The sequence below is a fragment of the Chelonia mydas genome, chromosome 7 (assembly GCF_015237465.2).
Source record: "Chelonia mydas isolate rCheMyd1 chromosome 7, rCheMyd1.pri.v2, whole genome shotgun sequence".
NCBI classification, from domain to species: Eukaryota; Metazoa; Chordata; order Testudines; family Cheloniidae; genus Chelonia; species Chelonia mydas.
The window spans coordinates 8,646,530-8,668,744 of NC_057853.1; the positions used below are offsets into that span (position 1 = coordinate 8,646,530).

Genomic DNA, 22,215 nt, shown 5'->3' on the forward strand with positions numbered 1-22,215 from the left:
GGGGGTGTGAATAGGGGTCAGGGTGGGTTGGATAGGCGTGAGAGTCCCAGGGGGGCAGTTAGGGGCGGGGAGTCCCAGGAGTTCTGAGGGGGACAGTCGGGGGTGGGAAGTGGGAGGGGGTGGATAGGGGAGGAGGCCAGGCTGTTTGGGGAGGCACAGCCTTCCCTACCCAGCCCTCCATACAGTTTCGGAACCCCAAAGTGGGGGCCAAAAAGTTTGCCTACCCCTGATCTACACACACTCGCCTGGTGTCATAACAGATACCCTCTGGCTGGGATTCCTAACGGTCCTGCTACAGCTACTGTAGAATCACAGTTCACTCTCCATTCCCGTCTGCACAGCATGGAGGCCCTGCTGCCTGTGTGGGGAAAAAAGCCACCTGTGATTCAAACTTGTATTCCCTGCTTGGAAATATATAGCACTGCCTATACACTCTATCCACTGGACTCTTTAATACCATTTTCAGATGCCCTGGAAAAATAAGATCATTTCTTCTTAAACTAGGAACCAACTCCAAAGACAGAGAGTATGATATTCATATGAACATGAATTGAAATTGACCACAGCTATTACAAAGTAATCAAGAATACAGGAGAACACATTGTCACCAGACCCACAGATGTCAGGAGACTAGAAATCCAAGGATAATAAAAAAAACTCATGCTGTTGATTTAGGGTCACCCCCAAATGTTGCATTTCTCAGAAATCTCACCTTCGTGAACCTGGAGACTTCAAATCTATCACACTGCAGAGAGCGCCTTTACTACGTGAATCTCTCCCCTCCTGCTGGATGGATTGTGCAAACAAATAGACTGAAAATACAGCACCAACACTGATGTCAATTTCCCATATTTTCATTCTAATAGATTGTTAACTTCAGAGACTAGCTGGCCACCATTTAAATGCAAACACTCTGAAATGAAGGAGCGTGTGCACAAAACTACACCATAAAACCTTGATGTTTAGCTATGAAACATTTTATGCTGCAAATGTGCAATGCAATACAAAATTTTGTTACAAAATTTTAGTGAAGTAGATTGCTTTTTTTAAATCACCACATACATGCTGAAGCTGCTCTAAACAACAATGGGACTTTTGAAGGGCAAATATATTTACAAAACCAGCTAAGATGGGGATAATTTTTAAGCAGTGATCAATTAAATTATTTGTGTGAGCTATCTGGAAGTAAATTCCTGCATATTTTAATTGCTTTTGATATAGCCTAATAAAAACCAGAGGGGAAAGGTTCATATTCAGTGCCAGTTATCTTTCCAGGTAAAATTCTGACCTGAATGTTCAATGGTCTGGACTGTTCATGGCTGCAGTATGACCCATGAAATTCACCCTGGTACATCTCTAATGTACTATGTAGTTACTCAACCACCTGGGTCTTTTAACAACCAGTACAGGGATTTTTTTTCCAGATGCAACAGAGGAAATTAGATAGTTGTTGTGTCTCATGGATGCAGAGTGACAAAGTATAGAAGATTAAATAGGAACAAAACCCCTTAACGTTGGGGGAATTTGTTCTAAATTGGACAGCTCTGTATGTTATTCAGCCAAGAAGCTGAACATAACATGTTGCTATATTCCTGTACTGCCTCCTAGTGGTGAAGATGAATTTTTTTAAAAAAATCAGTGAGTAAAGATGAAAAGGAGTACTTGTGGCACCTTAGAGACTAACCAGTTTATGAAGTGAGCTGTAGCTCACGAAAGCTCATGCTCAAATAAACTGGTTAGTCTCTAAGGTGCCACAAGTACTCCTTTTCTTTTTACGAATACAGACTAACACAGCTGTTACTCTGAAACCTGAGTAAAGATGGCTGACCACTATAAGGTATGGGATGTGGGTTCTTGTCATATGCTTAGCTGAAAATTATTGTGCATCTTGCCATCAAAACTCAAAGCTGTCACTTTCAGAGGAATAAAGAACAAAGTCAGCTCCTAAAGAATCCTAATGAGATACAATTGCGCTTGTCTACTGTTATTGTACTATGATGGAAGAAGTACTTTGCCTGTGAGAGTTGCTCTGCTGATTCTTTCCATTTTGATCCCATGTGTTTTTCAGCAGTGATAAGATTTTGGGGCTCAAAGCAGGAATTGCTGGGCAAAGTCCTATGACCTGTATTATACAGGAGATCAGCCTGTAACATAGTAATGATCCTTTCTGGCCTGAATAGATGGATAGAATTTAAAAGATGAAGTGGAAGAAAAGGCTGTTTTCTACATTAATCTGTGTACCAGGGGCAAGGCCTCCCAGAGAACCCATAAGAAATACTGGGAATATATCTTTTTTCCCCTGAATTAGGGGAATGAAAAGCCTCCGTCCTAAGTACCGTATCTTTGTAAAGCACCTAAATTCATGAAGTGAAAATATCAGATTCTGAGCTCTAAGGGCCAGTTTTACAACACTATTTAGGCACCTTTAGGTACTTAGGCTTTTGTAAATATCTAAATACCGCTAAGTGCTTATCTGCATCTTCAGGTGCCTAAATACCTTTACAAATCTGGTCCTAAATTCCTGTCTCTGCCTTGTCGTAATACTTGGAAGCTCCATGGCTCTGAAATACAACAAAGCTGAATAAAATACTAAACTTGATTCTCTCTGTTCTCTACTTAACACCCCATGGTAGTTAACTGAAGGCCTCTGAATTGATAAATGACAGCTTTACATTTTCATCATCCACATCATTACTGGTGAATAATGAAACAGAGGCCATGATAATTTAAAGCCAAGACAAGTTGCCAGAGAACAATCTATGACAAAGGTAAATTCCTGATGTTAATGGGCTTTTACAACAAGGCATCAACATGTGGAAATTCCTGCAGCAAATCATGTGAATGTGTGTGTGGGGGGGGGCCTCATGTTGAGGCTAGAACATGAGAATGAATCTGTCAGGCCATATCTTCAGCATGGTTTTGCCAGTAAAACACTGCTGCACCTGTGTGTTATTCTCCCACCCCTATCCTTTGTATACTTTAAGATGTGTTATGGAAATACAACAGATTTAAAATTATCATTGCATCCAGTCTTGGAACATTCCCACCTCCATTTGTTCTTGTCATGGTCAGAACTTTCCCAAACAATAGCCAGCAATCAAGATTCTCTTGGTGGTGGATCCCAAATGCCTGCTGACCCCTTAGCTTGCCAGCTCCTGACCCTCGCATGCTCATTGGACTTTCAGCCCAGGAACAAGCTTCCACTCACCATGGTGCAAAGGGGCTATAAAGCCAGCTTACCTAGTCACACAGGATTTCCTTCTGCTTAAGGACAAGTCCCAAGTAATGTAAAGCCAGCACAGTGATTCTATGCTTCCCTCCCCTTGAAGCTCTTGGTATAGGGGGCATTCCTGGAGACGTGGAAACACAGCCAGAGCGACTCTACTCTCCAGCAATTCCTAGCTTCTAGAATATTCCCTTGGGCTTATGGGCAGCTAAGCATAATTTAGAGCAGCCCTGAGGCTGCTGGAAACCAAACTAGACCTTGGTCAGCCACAGGGCAGGGATCTGCAAGTGTAGCCTATACCTGCCTTTGCCCCACCACTCCTGTGTTCAGTGTCACTTGGACCAAGAAGAGAATTGTGCCCAAGGTCCCCAACAGCGTGCTTAATTCTTACAGCACTATGGTCCAGCTGGTTTATATTTCTGAAGAGCTTTTCAATTTATGGTCAGTAAACAAATGTCTTAATTTTACTACCAAAGCTGTGGTTTATAAAAAAACTCTCAAAAATAAACATTAACAAGATGGCTCTATAATAGCAAAGAGCCAGTAATTAATAAATGCATATAAACATTATACAGACAAGATTGCTACAGTGTGTAACATAAAAAATCATCTTTGCCTTGGCACATTTTCAGTGGGTTACTGCTTAAAATTGTTTTGGATTCCAACCCTTGTTTGAAAACAGGAAAATGGAATTAACTGAAGAAGTACAATATATTATTTAATCTCTGATTCTAGTCAAGAGGGGATGTAATCACTAGAACAGACCTATTTATCTCCATCTCATTTCATCACCCAGTAATTTAAATCTGATTTCTGATCCTCAAGCCGCTTATCAAGCGCTAAACATTATCATGAGACCCTGTCTCCACTGAAAATGATTTTTTGCCTTTCGTCCTCCTTGCAGACTGTCATGTCCTGCTCACTTTATCAATCAGCTTGACATTCTCTCTCTGTCACAGCGTGGATAGTTTTTTCTGCATAAATCTGATGACATAAACAACAAGTAGCTCTCATAGCACAAGAGCTCTTTGGAACTGGATGACATTCTTTATACACCAATACTCCTCTCAAGGTTCAGTGTTTATCCCGGTGTGTGTCATATCCCCTTGTCTTTCATTTTCATCCATTTTTTTCCTTTACACTTTATTTACAGCATGTTACAGCACCGTTGACAATTTTTTTTTAGTTTATTACTTATAAATTTTTAATCAGATACAGAGGAGAAAAAAACCCCAAAGGGTGGAGAGAAGTGACAGTCTGATATTTAAGAAACACATTACAAAAGAATGCTCTGAAATAAGATTTGCAATGAATATATACTTGCGAGTTGCAGCCTAGAACTCCTCTAGTGACACACAAAACTCTACAATAAATGCACCAGCAGCAGGAGGATTAGATCGGTGCACTTCCTTGCTTCTACACCATTTGCCTTCCAGCATGGACAGAAAATACCTTCTCCTGTAAACTTGCCTCTCATTCCCCAGCCAAACAACACCTCCAGAGCCAAAAGCAAAGAAGGATGTCAGACTTAAAAACAGATTATTGGATTTATCAGAGCATCTGAACCAGAATCTTATTGACCCCAACTCTGCTTTAGGACCCAGTTTTAAGGCACTGACCCCTGCATTAGGAGCAATGGGGAACTGTACTGCCCCTGAAGTACTCTGGGACCATTGTGCAAAGGACCACTGTGATCTTCTAGTCTGACCCCCTATATGACACAGGCCATAGATTGCCCTCACAATAATTCCCAGGGCAGATCTTTTAGAAATCTTGATTTTAAAATTGCCAGTAATGGAGAATCCACCATGCCCCTTGGTAAATTGGTCCAATCATTAATCACCCTCTCTGTTAAAAATTTACACCTTATCTCCATTCTGATTTTGTCTGGCTTCAACTTCCAACCATTGGATCATGCTTTCTCTGCTCGACTGAAAAGCCCATTATCAAATATTTGCTCCCCATGCAGGTACTTCTAGACTGTGACCAAGGCACCTCTTAACCTTCTCTTTGTTAAGCTAAATAGATCCTTGAGTCTATCACTCTAAGACATGTTTTCTAATCATTCTCATGGCTCTTCTCTGAACCCTCACCAATTTACCAACATCCATCTTGAGTTGAGGACACCAGAACTGAACACAGCATTCCAGCAGCGGTCACGCCACAGATACAAAAGACAGAGGTAAAATTACCTCTGCTCCTACTTGAGATTCTTGTGGTTATTCATCCAAGGATCGCATTTGCCCTTTTGGCCAGGGTGTCGCACCTGAGGGGGTTCAGTGGGCACTAACCATTTCTGTTGGTTGGTACAGTGGGCAGTCTGGATCACGGCCCTGCCTCTACCCTGCTTTTCTGGAGCTGGCTAGCGACACTATGGGCAATAACGAGGAGTAGTGCTGACAGGCATGAAGGTGAAATCACCCCTCTGCAGGGGGCCAGGGCAAGCACCCTTTCAGTACTACTGTGAATGGGGCTTAAGTGACAGATGGCCTTGTAGAGGCCCCCTGCAGGAGATGAATTGTTACCCACTGGAGTAGACTCTCAGCAGCTGTGCCAATCCCTGCAATGGAAGTGCAAGAGAAGCTGAGGCGCTTTGCTTTCTTCTCTCCGACACACTCCCATCCTGGGCAAACCACAGTCTGGCAATTAGCGATGTCCGCTTTCTTATTACAACCATCTGCTAGAGCAGCACCAAAAACATGTTGTTCTTCTCCTCCCCCCACCGCATTGTCTGTTCCCTGCTTGGTTTCATCATTTCACAACTCAGTTTTTCCTTGATCGGGCATAAAATAACCTTGCTAATACTATTTACTATGTCACAACACTCTGTCTGAGAGTCCCCCTGTCACATTCCATAATAAAATACAGTGAGCAAAACGTAATAGACTGTAAATGTAAAGTAGTTAGCATTCACTGCAAAATGCTAATAATATTTCAGGAATACCATTTCTGTTCATGGCCTTTTGGCCAACTTAGCTAATGGACTGAGGCCTAGGAAATACTGAAAATAATTTCAGTCGGCGCTTACCAATCATTTGTCAGCCTGGAATTTTGCATAGCTTTGGAGCAGCTAGCCAGCAAATGCAGCTATCAAAAACTAGTTTGGTGATGTTATTTAAGCAATTGGTCTATACTTTGCATAAACAAGAGCTAAGCTGCAAAGTCCAAGACAAGGCAAACTAAAAAAATCTTGGGCACAGTTCTGCACCTAATCCAATTTGCTCATCTCTTAGGCCTTGAACTTGCAAATACTTAACATGCACATGGATAATTTTACTCACCTGAGTGTGTCTCAGTTTTCTCATCTGAGCAATAAGGATAACTACCTCCTTTGTAAAGCACTTAAAGAGCTACAGATGAAAAGAGCTATATAAGTAGGTAGGCATTATTATTATTATTGAGTAGTCTCTGAGTTCAATGGATCTGTTCCCGTGAGTAAAGTTACCCCATGGACAAGTGTTTACTCAGGTCATGTTTAAAACAGGAGCATTTTACCAGTATAGCATTATCAGAAAAGTGCTCCTACCACTTCTACCAGTATAGCTTATTCCACCACTCCCAAAGTGAAGAACTATGCTGGCAAAAATAAGTTGGTAAAACTGCACTGGGGGCTTTTACCAACCCAGCTGTGTTAGTCAGGGATCATGCCTCTTCACATCCTGCACCCACATAGCTTTGCTGGCAGATGTCTGCACTGCCCACATCCCCTTAGACTGTAAACTCTTTGGTGTAAGGAAAACTTTTTGGTTCTGTGTTTGAATGGCACCTAACTAAATGGGATCCTGGTCCATGACTGGGGCTCCGAGGAGCTATCACAATGTAAACAAGAAATACTGAGCATTTTGCATGATTGCGGCCAAGCTGAATATGCCACCCCAAATGTTTCTCTCTAGAACTGAGCATTTAAGCAGCATCTTCCTTAGGCACGGAAACAAGTGGCCCGATTCTCAAAAGGTACTGAGCACCTACATCTAGTCCATTGGGTACTCAGCACCTCTGAATGTCAACCCATTTATTAGGAGCCTAAATCTGGTGCCAGAGGAACAGCCGTGTTAGTCTGTATTCGCAAAAAGAAAAGGAGTACTTGTGGCACCTTAGAGAGTAACCAATTGATCTGGTGCTTTACTTTAGGCATTCATGGCTAAATGTTGGCCTTGGAGCTCATCCTCCAATGATAGGTGCATGTGTGTGTGTTGCATTTTATTTTCTTCAATTCAGAACTCTGTTTTGAAACTTAGAAAAATGTGTCAAGAAGCCCATGTTTCAGTCTACGAAGTACTGTAGCCTGGGTACTGCCTAATATGGTCACTGCTAGAAATCAGACAAAAAATTGGAGTGGTTTTGCAAAACCAAAACCAGGTTTGGTTCTGATCCAGGTCCCAGCTAATCCAAATCTCCTCATTTTGTGGGAGCTGGATAAATGCTTCTAGTTTTTGTCCCACCGATAGTCACTGTTCCACTATTTAGGTGGTTTCTTCCCATTGGAGGGGGATATGCTTTCACAGTAAACTGTATCTCTCTGTTTACTTTGGCACAAACTACCATGCGATTCAGTCAGATAAAAGGGATGTTTCTTGACATCAGCACAGCAGAGTTATTCGTACGTTGCAGACTAGTCATCTTGGCTCGTCGTTTGGGGACTGGGGCATCACTCAGAGTAAACTGCATTTTGCTGATGCCAGCATTTTTCACACTGTTTCAACAGAATGTCTGCCTTCGGTGGCATTTTTTGCATTTCCGGTGGAAATAACGAACAACAACAACAAAATCATCACACCCCTGTCATGGTATTACCAACAGAAATACCACACAAATGCTTTCTTCTGTAGTTCAGACGCAGAAACATAGCATGGGGGCAGGCTGGAAAAAATTACAGTAATCTCTCCCTCTCCTTTGCCCAGTTCCATGAAATGATAAAAATCAAAGAGGTGAGCACAATGCAAGGAAGTTATTAAAATCTCCAAGAGAGAGGGCACTCCCAAACTCAGACAGCTCATCCTGACAGACAGCCAAGCTGGGGAAATCTCTAAAAGTCAACTTCCAGCACAATCATGATATTGTTTTTTAAGCAAGAGAGTCTTAGAAATGTAAAAAAATCTGAAAGGAAAAAATCACTGCAGGTAACGTGAATTTTCAGAATTCTAGCAACACCAGCTCCAAACAGAACAGAGTCAGAAGCCAGCAGGCCCCCCTCTGTACAGCCACAACAGTTGGGATGAGAAAAACTGAATAATTTGAACCCTTTTGTTACAGCTAGATGACTTAGCAACAGAAAGATACATCTATATTTATGTACACAGACTTTGGGCCAGAGCCTCAGCTGGTGTAAATCACTGGAGCAATGTGATGTCAGTTGCACTATGCCAAATTACTCTGCCTTTTTATTTCTTTCATTCTCAAATGAACTGATTTTATTTTTATTTTTTTTTTGGGGGGGGGGGGGGGGGAGGAGGGAGAAAGGTATCTGAAAAGGACAACAAATGCCAGTGAGACTATATGTTGCATCTCATCCGAAGACGGCCCCACCACTTCAAAAATGTCAAGTCTTTGAAGGAAACTCATCACTTCCATTGGTGACATTTACTCTGTCATTTAAAAAAGCACAAATCAGAATGTTCCCAAAGTTACTGTTCATGTGAACTGTAATCACATGGGTCCAAACGCTCCTGCGTTTTCAGACCGTGCCTAGTGTACCAACTGGACCTTGCCGAGGACTTCTTTAAAGGGAACAAAGAAAGCTATGACACCTTCTAATGACACTGTGTGCGTGACACTGTAAAACAGTGGGGAATGGGTGCACAAAGCGGGGGCTGATTTACAAGAGGCACGGTCTTTGCTCCTTCAAAGGTGTCCCACAGCAATTGAACCTGCTGCATCAGCCATTGTCTGACATCCAACAAAGATCTCGTAGGACTCGATTTCTGGCTCTTCAGCAACAGCTGGCGTGAAGGGGGGCAGGGACGTAGCTTGGCTCTTTCTGGGGAGGCTAACATTGGAGCCTGCGTCCTTGTGTTTAACTCCTTATGCTGCCTCCAGCCGCTGCCCAAGGGAGGGAGGCGTGAGGAAGGCTCATTGTGCTGTCTACAAGCCTGTGCAAAGCTAGGCACAGCTGAGCCAGTATTCTTCTGAAAAACGGGACTTGAGTCATGGGGTGGGAGGGGAGGAGAGAATTGGAAAAAGTAGGCTGAAAAACAAGACTTGAGTCATGGGGGGGGTGGAAAATGTAGGCTGAAAAACGGGATTTGAGTCATGGGGGGTGGGGTGGAAAATGTAGGCTGAAAAAGAACAGAATCTCAGAGATGCACTAGGCATGTCACTTCAGTGCACAACTGAAAATGGGGTTACCAGACTCAGCACTGTCCAACCTTTGAGCACATCAGAAACTCCCCAGAGCTTCTCTTGAGACACACGAGGTTACACTAGCAAGGGTGTAGGTGGAGTAGATGGTGTATGGCAGTTTGCACAATTCAGGGTTTGAGTCTGTGCTGTTAGCTGATCGTCCTCATGCGCAAAAGAGTACGTTAAATCTTTTAAGTACGTTTATTTTTGCCAAGCAGGACTTCAAGCAAACATAACAGGAAACAAAATCAAAGACAAAAACATAACGAAAATACCTTACGACGAGGATTGTGCCATTCCATACCAGAAGCCTTACCTGTGACCTACTGAATAGACTAGCGACTCGCGTCATCACTCAAAGCAGAAAATAAAAGCAGGGTATATATGTCCATAGCACTTATGGGGGTCTCATGGTGCCCTTTGAGAAGATCGCCTTTAGGAGGATTATGGGGAGAGATGCTGATGAAATATTGCAAGAGATACATAAAAGCTTAATGACAGGTTTCAGAGTAACAGCCGTGTTAGTCTGTATCCGCAAAAAGAAAAAGGAGTACTTGTGGCACCTTAGAGACTAACAAATAGAAACTCTTCCTCCTACTTATCAAACAATATGGCTTAAAATTCTAATATAACCATGACAGCAATGGACATCATTGGATCCACTGATGTGGATGATGCCCCCGCAGGAAAATGAAAGTGGAAATCCCCAAAGGAAGGTGGGTCAGATACCAGGTAATAGAAATGTTGATCCTGGAGTTGCCTGCTCATAATTTTTTTTTATTCTAGCGAGTACTGTTAAAGATTGCTATCCAGGAAGATAATGAATGTTGAGCGTGGCATCCATTCTTGTGCTGATGGATATCATTTCCAGTCTGATGAGAAGAGATTACCCTGCTGAACCCAACAAGACATGCTTAATCTCCCCATTTAGACTCCACTGTCCTCCAGGGGTTCTCACTTTTCTGAAAGAATGCAAGATTACCGCAGTAAACTGAAAAACAGACAGCTGCATTTCACTTTGAAAAGCAGCACTTGGGAGAGGCTCTTTGACCAAAGCAAAATGCCAAGGAATCTGTTGACAGCTTCACCCGCTATAAATTAGCTATTCTTTGGTTTACAGAAACAGAGGTCAGGACAAGAAATATTCAGACAGTCGCGAAGAGCCTGATCCAAACCCACTGAAGTCAATGAAAAGACTCATTGATTTCCATGGATTTCGTATCAGACTGTAGGCTGGTATTTGTTCAGGGTGAAATTCATCCCTGTGCCGCACAAGGCCTACGTAACACTTAAGTGCCACTTCAGAGTCCTATTCTGAAGTTCACTCTAAGGCCCTTATTCGATAACCCGGGGCTACTCAGGTAAGCGCTACTCAGCATGAGTATGGGTACCCGAATCAGGCCCTAGAGCAATTTCCATCCTTCCACACAGCAGTGATTTGCAGCGCACTGCACTATGAGTCACGGGCGCCAACTCTGGGGGTGCTCCGGGGGTGGAGCACCCATAGGGGAAAAAATGGTGGGTGCTGAGCACTCTCCGGCAACCCCCCCTCCCCCCTCCAGCGCCTCCCGCCCACCACAATCAGCTGTTCCGCGGCATGCAGGAGGCGCTGGGGGGAGGGAGAGGAGCAAGGGTGGGGGCACACTCAGGGGAGGGGGTGGAATGGGACAGCAGTGGAGCGGGGGCAGGAAGAGGCAGGGCGGGGTGGGGCCTGGGGCAGAGCCAGGGTTCGAGCACCCACCGACATATTAGAAAGTCGGTACCTCTGCTACGAGTTCCATAACAAATGACTGGTCTCCTCATCAATAAAGGTCATATTGTAAAATCTAACTTTTTCTGCTGAGAGTTGTTGTCCCATATATTCTGGGTTGTACGAACTTCAGTGAGAGGTGTCAGACAGACAGCTCTGGAGTGTGAAGTCCTCTATCCACAGACGAGCCGCAACACGTGCATTGGCAATACAGAGCTTCTCTACTTACCCCATGACGTGCTCAGACCTGAAGAGATCACCTCTACAGGTTCGCTCTCCTTTCCACTCAGTCCTTGGCATCTCGGTGGAGACTAGCTACAAAGCTGCCAAAGTGGGCCCTTCGTACGGGTGAAGTGAGAGAGGTGAATGCTTGTCCACTGGGAACTGGACCAAAAGTATGGATTTCAATAGACACGGCTACCAAACACTTAAGAACATAAGAATGGCCATACTGGGTCAAACCAAAGGTCCATCAAGCCCAGTATCCTGTCCTCTGACAGTGGCCGATGGCAGGTGCCCCATAGGGAAAGAAAAGAATAGGTAATCATCAAGTGATCCATGCCCTGTCACCCAATCCCAGCTTCTGGCAAACAGAGGCTAGGGACACCATCCCTGCCCATCCTGGCTAATAGCCATTGATGGACCTATCCTCCATGAATCTATCTTGCTCCCTTTTGAACCCCGTGATAGTGTTCTGATGGCCAACACTGAGCACCACTAGGCTGAATTCAAACTGGTTAAACAGAAGTGAAAGGGTCTTCAGCCCCGTTTCCCTGGCCGTTCTAGGCTCCAGACAAACCACCCTCCCGCCCCCGCCCCAGATTAATTAATGAAAAGTTTTGACCTGTTAATCATTAATCCTACTTTTTACAAGTACAATAATTTCCAAACACTCGGCAGAAAGGCAAAATCAGCTGAATCTCCAGTTGTGTTTCTTGTAGTTCCAGTTAAGTTAATATTATACCCTTTACCATTATCATCATTTGCATTCCAGATGCACCTATAGACTCCAACCAACCTCACAAATCCACTTTGCCAGGCACAGTACAGGCACATAGGCAGAGACAGTCCCTGCTGCCATGACCAACTTACAATCTAAACAGACACTACACAGTGGGATGAAAGGGACCTGACATTCAAGGAAAGGATTGAGAACTGAGGCATGGAGGAATCGCAAAACTCCCATTGACTTCAACAGTGCCAGGATTTCACCCAGAGAGGTTAAACGACTTGTTATAATTGAGCCTACAAATTTACCCTCATTGTGAGCGCCACTGTAAAAAGTGAATGAAAGTTCATAACATGTCACAATAACCAATAACAATAAATGTTGAAAAGGGAGTCTGAAAACCTGAATTAGTCCAAACAAAAAGAGACTCCTAATATCACTGAAGTACTGGGTTAAGATCCAGTCTGGTAAACAAAGTGTGGAACCAAAAATCAATTAACCAAAATTGTTGTGTTGGAAATTAGGTCTAATTGGTAGACGAAATAATAAGGGGATGCGCTATTCCACCATTGCTGACTAAAAGAAGGGAACAAGTGAGTTTCCCTAACATGAGTACCACCCACATCATCTCTTGAGATGCTGGGATCAGAATGACAAACGCTCAGTGATGTTACAGTTACTCCTGGGGGAATTCTGCATCACCTCATATGCACAGAATTCATGTCCCCCACAAATTACTTTACTTCCCCACAGAAAAATGACTTCTGATGGGGAAGCAAAAGGAAGCAGCAAGAGTAGTCACATATCCCTTCCTGGCAGCACAGGCAGGTTGGTTTGGGCACCCGGAGCAGCTGGTAGAAAGGTAAATCACTGCTGGGGTGGGGGTGGGGGAGGGGGAGAAAGATGGGCAGTCATGCATGTGAGAGTGACACACTGTCCCGCTCGCTTGCTACTGTGGCATGCTCAGCGTGGAAGGGCAGGGCTTCGGGTGTTTCTGAGGAGGTAGGAGTGGGGCAGGCTCTCTCCCCTCAGGCAGAGCAGAGTGTATACTCCTGCGGGAATTCTGCACCACTGCACAATTTTGCAGAAACTAACGTGTGCACAGAATTCCCTTTCCCCCACAGAAATGGGCTGCAGTGCTGCTAGCTGCCACTAGGGGGCCACTAGACCCAGCAGAGCCCAGCACACACATAGAAGGCACTGCTGGGGGAAGGGAGGGTTCCTGGCAGCTGCAGTTCCCAGCATGCCCTGAGGGATGGAGGTTGATAAGCAGGCAACTGCATGCAAGCCTGGTAGCGAGCATCAGGCTGTTTCTCCCTCTGGGTCCCTGGAGAGGGAGGGGACGGGTATCTGGGCTGGGAGAGAGGGGCACGGATGGGCTCTGGAGGGGAGAGGGTGTGGGTATCTGGGGAAGGAGGGCCTTGTGGCTGGGCTCTGGGGGGAGGGGGTAGAGAAACGGGAACTAGGTTGGCATAGGGTTTTCTTTAACTCTCTACACCTGGGGGAACTTTTGTGAGTGTCGGTCTTGTTATAGACATACATGCTGACAGGTATTTTGAAATAAATTACCCAAATAACTGAAACCTGCATGAATATGTAGTGCTATTTTGATCAATAAAATTTGAAGAATTTTGCAGAATTTAAAAGTAGTGTGCGGGATTTTTAATGTTTTGGCACAGAATGTCCCTAGGAGTATACAGTGAGTCTCAAGAAATGTCCTGACCAGACCAGGCCAAGAGAGGGACTGTGATGACATCACCAGTTCCACCGGATCAAGATGAATCCCAACCACGACCTGGGATGTGAGACTGTGTGTGAGTGTGACACACACACACACAGTCCTTTTCCTTCTCCATCTTATTTCTTCTCTTTCCTATCCTTCTCCTTTGGCCTTCAGTCTAATCAGAGACTGGCTTAGCCACCCAAGACTGTATATTTTGCAATGCTTCTCTGAGCCGGTGACCAGAGAGGCTGCTAAAAGCAATGCCCTAAACAGCCCAATGCTGGTACAAGTTTGCCAGGTCTTGGAGTGGCTGATGAGACATTGTGCAGTGCCTGTGGTTTTCCAGCAGCAAGGTTGCATGTGAGACTCAACACCAAAGATAGTTACATTTTCTATCTTCACTGTTCTTTTCTTTCCCCTTCCACGTGCATCTCGTTTTATCTTCCAGGAAACAGAATCAGACTTTAACGATACAAGCTCCAGCCCATCCCAACTCACTTCTCCTCCTTTCCCCAGAAAGGACAGGTATTACCATCTCAAAGACTGTCAAACAAGCCACTTTTCCTTACAAAACCTCTCCAGTTAAAGGGAAAGGAAACAGAAACCTAGGATATGGTTTAAACAAAAGCCTAAAGGCATACTTTACACTTGAAATGTGTCAATGCTTTTTCCATCTTTTCTGTATCTTTAATAAAAGGTTTAAATGATTTTTAATGGTATTTTTGCTATGGTACTAAGCAGCCCTGAGGTCTCTGTATATCAAACCCTGAACCTTGTTTAAAATGGTTTAATGCTGGACAGTGACAGGGTCATGTTAAAACTTTTGATCTTTTGGGCCTATGTAGAACATCTAAATTAAAGCAACAGGTCACCTGGGAAGCCTGTAACAGAGCCAGGAATCAAATTGGAATTGTCTGATTTCCAGTTCAAGGCCCCAGAACCTTCCTTCCTCCCCAGTTCCGTCTTCACTAGAAATACTGGGCACATTAATGACTGGTTGACTTCCCCGGCACACATCACAAGGGTGTCATGGGTGCCAGCCACCATCCAAGAAGTAAAACCTGTTCCCCCTCATGCTCCATTGCTACCATGCTCAATTCATTCATATAAATGCTGAAGTGGAAATTCCTTTCCATTCTGGCTGAGGATTTTGATTTATCAAGCAGGTCCAGGCTCCAGCCACACCAGCCTTCTAGTGCAACAGAAGAAACTGCTTCCATTCCCTTCATGTTTGCATGATCCTGCTCTTTTACAGCTTTTTCTTTTTTTAAAAAAAAAAAAGCGCGAACGGTTATAAAAAATAGATCAGGCAAAGAGAAAAAACCCCGCTTGGTGAGGACTTTGGTCAATGAGATGTGAGGCTGTATCATTTATTGCAGATAGCTCGCTTATAAAAAATGACGCTGTCAATGTAAAATGAATAAAATAAGTCGGTATTTTCACAAGCTTTTCCCAATGGCTTTAGAATAAGGTCACCTTGATATTGTGGGAAAGAGCCTCGTGCTACACAGATTGCTACACTGTAGTTGGCCGTGTGTATGTTAAATGAGACTCAATCATTCAGAAAGCCCCCCTTCCTTTGAGAAAGGACAGTATTTTTTTCAGGATCCTGAAACACGTTATGCAAAAGCTTCGCATTAATCAGTTAATCTGTAATTTTTTCTGGCTCCCTACAATACACAAGTCTATTCACATACGATCACATTCTACAAGGCGAAAGTGCACTTTTGTGGAAAACTACACCAGAGGCTATATTTCACATTATAAAAAGACCAAATTAACGTTGAATTACTTCCTAGTGGTAGCAGACCCATGCATCCAAAATGGAGTCTTTGTCAAAATCTATCCTCCACGTACTAAGCCCCTATTGTTATTTAAAATGAATAACCACTACAGAAAATAGGAACAAGGTTTTTTTCCTCCTATTTCTGCTCATAAAAAAATTTCCCGCAGAGAACTCTGACTTTGTAAAGGGATCCTATTGTTAAAACGGAGTTGCCTTTCGCACCTTAGTACTTGAAGAGCCAGGACTTCATATTGTGGCTACCTTTATATTTGGTAGCAGTGTAATAAAACACAAACACTGAACAACAGGTTTCAGAGTAACAGCCGTGTTAGTCTGTATTCGCAAAAAGAAAAGGAGTACTTCTGGCACCTTAGAGACTAACCAATTTATTTGAGCATAAGCTTTCGTGAGCTACAGCTCACTTCATCGGATGCATACTGTGAAAAAATACAGTAGATGTTTTTATACACACAGACCATGAAAAAATGGGTGTTTATCACTACAAAAGATTTTCTCTCCCCCCACCCCACTCTCCTGCTGGTAATAGCTTATCTAAAGTGATCACTCTCCTTACAATGTATATGATAATCAAGGTGGGCCATTTCCAGCACAAATCCAGGTCGTCGTCCCCTCCCCCGGAGAAAACCTGGATTTGTGCTGGAAATGGCCCACCTTGATTATCATACACATTGTAAGGAGAGTGATCACTTTAGATAAGCTATTACCAGCAGGAGAGTGGGGTGGGGGGAGAGAAAATCTTTTGTAGTGATAAACACCCATTTTTTCATGGTCTGTGTGTATAAAAACATCTACTGTATTTTTCCACAGTATGCATCCGATGAGGTGAGCTGTAGCTCACGAAAGCTTATGCTCAAATAAATTGGTTAGTCTCTAAGGTGCCACAAGTCCTCCTTTTCTTTTTGCGAACACTGAATAAAACATTAAGACATAAGAGGAGCTAAATGGAACAAAGGGCTAAAGCATATTGTGCACTAACCATGTCTGACCCATGGAAATACAAAGGGCTCACAATTCTAATTAGTAAAATGCACAGTTATGACTTAGATCATGAGACAGAGCTTCCTGCCTGACTGCTATTCTGTATTATCAGAGCTGGTTTTTAGCATCACAGGGCCCTCTAGTGGAACTGAAAGGCTGCTGGAAGTACACTTTGACTAAAGAAGCTCCAGCTGGGAAAGACGACCTTCCCCATACATGAAAATGTCATGGGGAGAACCACAGCAGGAGGGTTCTTGCCAGAAAGCTGCATTGTTGGTGGCATGCATTGCATGACTGCATTTTTTGGAATCTAAGGTGTTCAATCAAACACATAGGGTGAAGTCTAGGCACCAGTGAAGTCAAATGAGAGTTTTGCCACTGACTTCAACGGGAGCAGGATTTCACCCATGAAGTTGACAGTCCTCATGGCTGAGCTGAACTGTTGTCTTGAGTCTGCAGCAAGAAAGCCTGACACAAAAACATGATCAAGAGAGGAAAATGTCCCTGACTGATCTTACTAGAAAGATACATTTGAATTTCAGTTTCAGTGACAATGACATTTCAAGTTCATAGGAATGAGAAGGAATCTCAGCAGAGCAAACATTGTTAGACATACACACTGAAACACAAATTGCAGTTTTGTGCTTAAGGAATGACCCTCTGTTTTTTGCCCTTCTGGTTACAAAGATTTCATTTGTTCTGCTGGCTGCCACTTGGCTCCCTAATCCACCCCAACAACATCCAGTCCTTCACACACACACACACACTTTCAGACTTTTACTGTGTTGCTACACTACTCTTTCCCCTGTTTCTGATCAGATTCCCAAAACCATACCCTACTTTACTTATGTAATATTTCCCCAACACCCCCCACACACACATGCATGCACACACACACACCCATTAACTCCTGATAGCAGTTAGGCTGTCAGCTATAGTAGGCCGTTAACTTGTACTCAACTAACCACTAGAGAGGGGGACAGTACACACTTTGCCCGTGCATTACACTAGCTTTTACCAGGCTGATGATTGTTTCTTCAGCTTTGGTTTGCTGAACAGAAAAGGGGTTGGTTAAAAGATATGATTATCCAAACATTCTCTTCTGGTGCTGCAGACAGTCTGCCAGTCCATCAACGGTAGCTCTTTGCTCCCTGCCTATACACATACAACACTTGCACACACTAAATGACAGGAGGTTTTCTCGTATGGCGGACGAAGGACTTAATTTGATGGTCCCACTGCTAGGCAGAGCTAACACCTCCCAGGAAAGCACTGCGAGAAGGGGGAAAAGCACATTTGAAAAAGCCACTTCTTTCCCTAAGCCCAGCAAGCAAGAAGGGAGAGTCTTTGTTTTCGATGTCATATGCACTCCTGTATTATTCATTAAGATGGTTTGTATAAAAACCAAGCCGTTACATATCTCTGTGTTCCCTATTCATGCATCACTTAAAGAATGCAAAGTAAAACACTGGTGGAATTCCAGAAAATGGTCATCAATATGGGTACAATCCTGCCCCATCAGAGTTTGCAAATGAAAGCTGGCCCTTGCATTCACTATAAATCGCTGTTCCTATGTAAACCATACAGAGCAGGGCTCTGCTTTAAGGAGTCGCTAGAGAAGGTTGTGGGCTTCAGAGCACGGATTTTCCATTGCTGGGTAAGAACAAGCCAAGTATTATTTGGTCACACTACCTAACCACTTGCAAGCAGACCCATTTCAGGAGCATTTCAGGTAGCTAGTAAAGGAACAAGGCACAGCATGAAGAAAGCCAAAGCTACTCAGTTGGCTTGTGATAGAGGCAGTGAACAAAAAATAACTGACCTGCAAATCTTGCCTATAAATTAGCGGTTACCTGAGAAAGCATTTATTCCACACATTCTAACTTGCCATCTAGGACTGCTAAACAAAGACAGAAACGATACCTTGTTGAAGTAAAAGTGGCCCCACCCCATTCCAGCACAGTATAGGGATGATATTTCTTCCTGCTCGTTGCTTATTTACCTCTGTTTTAAAGCATGTTTTCGAAATGTACGTCAAACAGATTACACTATTTTAATTACAAACAAGCCCAAGCCTCTATGTTGGGGTCAAGATCAGGATCTCGGAGCTCTAGTTTTAATGCATTGTATCTGGACAGTCTGTTCTGTGTTGCTGCCTTCCAGCAGTGAAGGATGTTTTGCAAAACAAAGGGAGACAGAGCAGTGGGGCAGTACAGAGGGAGGGTGCAAAGATTAACCCTTGGCTTTTCTAGTCTTCGTATTACTGTAGTGCCTAGATCCTATTTCTCAGACAAGATGTTCCAGGATACCTTCTCCACTTTGACAGCATTCTGCTGATTGCTGGCTTCTTATGGACAGAGTCACTCATGCAAGCGGAGTATTGGTGAGACTGCTATAGAACTTTGTATTCTTTATGGCCCAGACCAACACCAGTGAGGTCAATGGGAGTCTCTCCTTGAATCAGGGACTTAAAAAAAGGGGGCGGGGGGGGACCTAACAGGGTTTTCCAGCTTGAATCCTACCAGCCCCTGTCATTAGGGGTTAATCACCTTCCTCAGTAATAATACTGGTATTTGGATCTACATTTTCGCAAGTGACCAGTGCTTTGGGAACTTGAGACACCTTAAGGGGCCTGATTTTCAGGGGTGGATGCTCAGCACTTTCTGAAAGTCAGGCCCTTTTAAGGTGTTTCAAACTGGGCACCCAAAACCACTAGTTTCTTTTGAAAAGCTAGGCCCCTGTGGGATACTATGAACATGCTGTAATGTTACCTGTTCAGTGTGCATAAGCATTTCTCAGAAGGTGTGCAGCCTCTCTTTCTGGAGTCTATCCAGACCAAGCTCTGTGGACTCCTGTTAAAGTGAAACTATTCTTAAAAGGGAGACTGAACATTACTACCTACTGGCAAAAGGTTCCTCTTACACAATCACTTTTGAAAAACAGTGGTGCTGTTTTGGGGCTGGAGGGAGAAGGTACAAACTCCTCAGAAGCTGCTGAAACTAAAGAACAGCTCTTTGGGAGCAGAATGTCAGGAAGGAAGGTCTAATCTGTGAGTCTCTTACCCTCGATCATTCCTGGTGTACAGTGAACTCGAACACAGAACACAGATGGTGCAGTTTTAACTTTGGCTCAGATTTCCATTGTAATGTCACTGTAGTGAGACATATTTCTTATCTCCCCATGTGAACGACACACTGCAGCTGTTTGACGAAGGGGCAAAGGAAGATTTCTGCACTGAGATGAAAGGTTGAATTTGTTCTTATGCCCTCTCAGTGCCTCCATGGTTAACACTTTCTCCCAGCCACTTTGAAAGCGGCCTATCGATGTTTTCCTAGACCTCCACCCAAGAATTGGGTCATTGCTTCTGTACTAATAGATAAGTTTAATCACTTAAATATACAGTCTTATATAAAAGAAAGGTCAAATTCCAGTTGAACGGGAGTTCTGCCTGAGTTCGCACCACAGATTTTGGCCTAATTTATCATAAGAAGCAAAAGTTTAAGAGTCTATTAGTTGTATGTGTCTTGGACCGACCTAAGAGTGATCCACTTAAGCAGATTGATGTAATTTTCAAGTAGGTTGCTTATACTCTACAATAGCTGCTTGATATGGAGAGAAAGAATTTTTTTGTCAACTCAAAATATGCAATTAAGTATTCTGACATGCAAAGTGACATCATTTGCACTGTTTCATAAACACCCATCATGAATACACATAATAGATGTTCTCTTCCTGTCACAGGTATTTCCCTTGGGATTGTCTGTAAAGTGCAGTTTAAAAGGCATGAAAAAGCTAATTTTTACAAGGCTGTGATTGAATTCTTGGTTGAATGACAACATCTATAGAAGCGTGTTTTCCGACTGCTAATTTTCTTGCATTCTAGAAAGAAAATTCCACTGTTGTGTCGGATCAGGAACCTGCTGCTCAGAAATGACTTTTCAGGAGAGGCCACACTCAATTGTCTGCATCCAATCCTTCCTCGGTCAACGTGCAATTGTCTGTAACCAATCTTTCCCCTGTAATGTGAGCCATTTCCACAGAGGAGGAAAAGGACTACCTGAGAGACAAGGGTAGCACTAGATCATCCTATGATGTTCAATTAACTGAAGTAGTGCTGAAACTTTTTAGCCAGTTACGGAACGTTTTACAGTGTGTCTTACCTAATTAGAAGGTCATCTATCAGTTGGTGCAAGCAGCAGCTACCAAGCACTTCCAGCACATGTACTACCAAGCTATCACGTCTGTTTCAGATCAGATTTACATCCAACCATACATATTAGGCCATATCCACAGCTAGTGTAAATCAGTTCATTCCTACTGACGTGACTGGAGCTATGTCAGTTTTCCCCAGCAAATATCCGTCCTAAAATAACTAATGTTTACCGTTTTTCTGTTTAATTTCCCATAAATCCTACTACTCAAGGCATCAAAGTGAGCTTGAGACCTTTTCTGTACAACAGAAAGGTTAAATTGCAATAGCTCATGAATCAATCAGTGCACTCAATGTTTTCAAGTTGCAAAAACAGTGCCAGGTAACACATAGCAGCCCGATAAAGAGGCTTCACAGTGTTGGAGAACCCCAGGTGATACCTGGGTGGCAGCTGACTGTTACTTATAGTACAAATCCAAGTTAGTGCTTTGTACAACTCTTCAAGACGCAACAATGCTGATTAGCATGAGCATGTAGACAAATACAGCAGCTGTACGGAGTTCAAATCCAGGTTGCTGGAACTTGTTTTAATTAGAGAAGGGGTTTTGGCAAGAACACAGGGATCCTTTAGCTTCCACCTGGACAAATCACTGGAAGAGGCTTAGGAAGAACGTCAATGTATTGTTTCACCTGAAAGATGGAACCTCTAACAAATGAAGCTCCACTTTCTAGTACTGAACAGCAGTTAGCACTGGGAATGAGCCCAAGTCTGGGAATCAGACTTGAAGTTCTCATTTAGAGATAAGAGTGCTACCATCTAACATAGCAAGAAAGCAACTTCCTCTTCTGATTCAAATCATATCTTCTTCACTGTTTGCCTCAATACCCATGCTAGGGAAATGGATAATATACAGTAAGGATTAATTTAACAAGAAGGGTATGGGTAATTTAATGGAAGGATTGACTCGGGTAGCACTAAGGGCCTGATCCAATAGGAATCTTTCCATTGATAAGGGCCTACATTAACAGGTGGAAGTTAAAGCTATATTTTAGAACAGAAACTATCCGTATAACTGTTTAAGATTTTAAAAAAAAAAAAAAAAAAAAAAAAAAGGAAAATGATAAAAATAAAGTCCCAAAATCTTAACAACTGTGAAGTTGCTCCAGAACTGCCTTGTGAACAGCACTACATAAAATTACAACTTTTTTTTTGCTGTTATTTTAACCTTTCACACTGATTATAACACATTGTCAACAGCTTCATCAATTATCCATGGCTAAAAAGTGGACTCT

At 43.2% G+C, this 22,215-nt stretch overlaps 1 protein-coding gene across 6 annotated transcripts in view; it reads right to left on the reverse strand.

Annotated features, from left to right (window-relative positions):
• Positions 1-22,215, reverse strand: part of TAFA4 (TAFA chemokine like family member 4) — a 109,289-nt gene that overhangs the window by 45,588 nt on the left and 41,486 nt on the right. The gene's annotated exons all lie outside the window — the stretch shown is intronic.